Raw genomic sequence first — 3,225 nt, forward strand, 5'->3', positions numbered from 1 at the left:
GGCGCCTTGCTGGCAAATCCCAATTGTCTGCTCTCCCAGGAGCCTTGGCCCAGCTTTGCACGCAGGACCCAGATTTGACATTGTGAGTTCTTGGCCCCTTCTTCCCCTACACAGGGAGCTTTGATCACACTGTGTTATCATTGCTTGCTCATTTATTTCCTGTCTCTGTCTCCAAAACCCATACGTAAATTGTTCATCTTGTCTCAGTGTCCAGTGTGATGCAGAGTTATTATTTAATAGCAAGGATTACTCAGTAGGAAAGGTCAACATAACCCGACCCTGGGCTGTGGTTGTGGTGTAGTGTTACAAAGCATTGCGCACATAGCACAGTTCTGGTCCAGCATCACGCTGTGCTGGGATGTCACTGGTCCCGGTGATTGTAAAACCTGGGAGCCGGGACTCTGCTTCACTCCCCTTAGTGTCCCTGAGGCTGATGCATAGTCACTGAACATCTAGTTTAGGGTGCTTGCCACCTTTCTGAGAATGGGCGGGAACTTAGAAAACAGGCAAGCAAGATACAACCGCAGGTTTCCTCAGACCCTTCTTACCCATGTACACAGGCAAGGAAACATTGACCCCATTGGTGGTAAAGTTCGAAGATGAAAATATATGCAGAAAACCTTTAGGAGGGGCTGGGATTGTGGCTTGACCAGCACACACCAACCCTTGGGGCTCGTAAATCAAGTGTGGAGGCACAGGGTTGCAATCCCAGCACTAGGGAGGTGGCAGCTAGAACATCGCCAGTTCACAGCCATCCTCAGCTACACAGTGAGCTCTAGGCTAGCTTGGGCTTCAAAAGCAAAACAAAACAAAAGAAGCCTCCCAGGATACCTGGTGAAGTTGGATCCCGGAAAGAGGGATCTGGGTGTCAGCGATACGTAACAGGGACCTGGTGTTGAACACCCACTGCTTTTTAGGAGCCTCTGGGAACAGGATCCTAAGACTACGTAAAGCCCCCGAGCAACCAGTTTCCACAGCACAGCTGTGTTCACTTAGAGGTCAGTGGCCTCACCCTGCACGTCACTCACAGCCACCCTGCAGGCCCACACGTCACTCACGGCAGTGTCTTCCAGGCACACATGCCCCTTGCAGCAGAGTCCTCAGATTCTGGGTCAGAGGTTGTGAATTTCTTGATGAGAGACCAGGGGGAGCTTGGTTGGTGTCCAGGAGAAAAGCCACGGATTAGCTAGGGCAGGTGGAAATGGGGCGAGAGGAGAGGTGGCCAGGCCAGGGCAGCTGGAACTAGCAGCAGACATGTCAGTCTTTTGAGGCCCAGAGCTTGCAGGGCGGGGTGTGCTGGAGAGAAAAGCCCTCTGGAGAATGATTTGTCATGAAGCAGACAAGCCAGGGGAAGGGTACAATGAGGGGATATGGATACCAAACCGGGCTAAAGGCTACCTCTGCTGGAGTGACTGTGACTGTGGGCTTGATCTTACTGTCCATCCTCCTGCCTCAAGGGAACATGGCAGAGACATCTGAAGATCCAGATGAGCTCAAGATCCTTCAGTCTACTGATCTCAGTGGAGGGAAGCTGCCAGAGGTCAGTGGAGGTCTCCCTGGCTGACCCAAGTTGTTTTAAAGTCTTTGGGGACCAGGGGGTCTTTGCTCAGACCTACCAATTGAGCAAAGGGAAACAGGTTTGAATAAGTTATCGTTGTCACTGAGGTGTGTGGTGGGTCAATTGTGCCTTCCTTACAATACTGGCATTGGACTTAGGGAAACCCACATTGCCAGCCTGGGCATCATTGTTCCTGGGATGAATGTTATGCAGTCAGTGGGGGAGGCAGCATCTCCTAGTTGGACAGCCACATGATAGTTCTCCTTCCACCTCCAGGCTGCCCAGGAGACACCGGATTCACTCCAGAATCAGTTTCTCTTGTGTGTCTGGTAATGACGTCACCCGACCTGATGTGTTCTGTAAGGGGGTCCTTTACATGCATGTAAAGATGAGTTCTGCTTTTGTGACAATTTAAGTACTTTAGCAACATGAAGGAGATGTAAATCAGTAGAAGCGTGTAGTTAAATGGGGACACATAAGATCCAAGCTCTCTCTAGGCTCTTCTCTCATGGTGTACATGTCTGGCTGCTAAGTGCTTCATGCTCCAGACATGGGCTGTGACCTAGAATCCTAAACTCAAGGAGAACCTTCCTCCTAGAAGTCATTTGTCACACATTTTATCACAGCAGGAGAAATGAAACCAGGGCACACGTGAACACACAGAATACAATCGTTATGAAGATATAGAGTCTTGTCTTGCCTTCTCCATGGGCCACCATGTAAACAAGCATTCTGTTTTTGTTGGTTTGTTTGTTTTGTTTTGTTTTGTTTTTTTTTTTTTTTGGTTTCTCGAGACAGGGTTTCTCTGTATAGCCCTGGCTGTCCTGGAACTCACTTTGTAGACCAGGCTGGCCTCGAACACAGAAATACGCCTGCCTCTGCCTCCCGAGTGCTGGGATTAAAGGTATGCGCCACCACGCCCGGCCATAAGTGAGCATTCTTGATTTTCACATTGCTTGTCTAATACTTTTCATGTCCTTTGTACTGGAACTTTCTCAACAGAGCATCCATTGACCTTTCTCTTGCCCTGTTGAAATGTTAGGTGGTGGTACCATGGCTTATGTTAAACATTCTTCATATATGTAAATGAGTCATTTCTTACTTTTGTCATTACCATAAATGATGCGACAAATACTTCTCAAATGCCTCTCTGTGCAGAGTTTTGTTTATCAAAGACAGAGGACTATGATGTCAGACACATTTGTGATATGGAATGACAACTGTGCCCCTAAAAGAATGTGCCATCAGTGATTGCCTATACTCAAAATTACTGACATTACTTTATTCATTTGGTCAGTAAAAAATGTCATTTCAGTTTTAATTTTTATTTCTTCAAATTGAAGGTGTACAGTTTGTAACTGGCTGTTTCTATGTTATTATTTTTGTGATTAAATGTTTTAGAAGTTATTTGATGTGCATGGGTATTTTGCTTCCATTTCTATGCACAAAGTGCATGCCTGATACCTGTGGAGGCCAGAAGAGGGCATTGGATTTGCAGGGACTGGAGTTAGAGATGGTTTCGAGTTGCCACAAGTATGTGTCGGGGGGATCAGACAATGCTCTTAACCTCTGAGCCATTGCTCTAGCCTCTTTGCAGTGTTCTTCCTTCCTTCCTTCCTTCCTTCCTTCCTTCCTTCCTTCCTTCCTTCCTTCCTTCCTTCCTTCCT

The sequence above is a fragment of the Mus pahari genome, chromosome 21 (assembly GCF_900095145.1).
Source record: "Mus pahari chromosome 21, PAHARI_EIJ_v1.1, whole genome shotgun sequence".
Taxonomy (NCBI): Eukaryota; Metazoa; Chordata; class Mammalia; order Rodentia; family Muridae; genus Mus; species Mus pahari.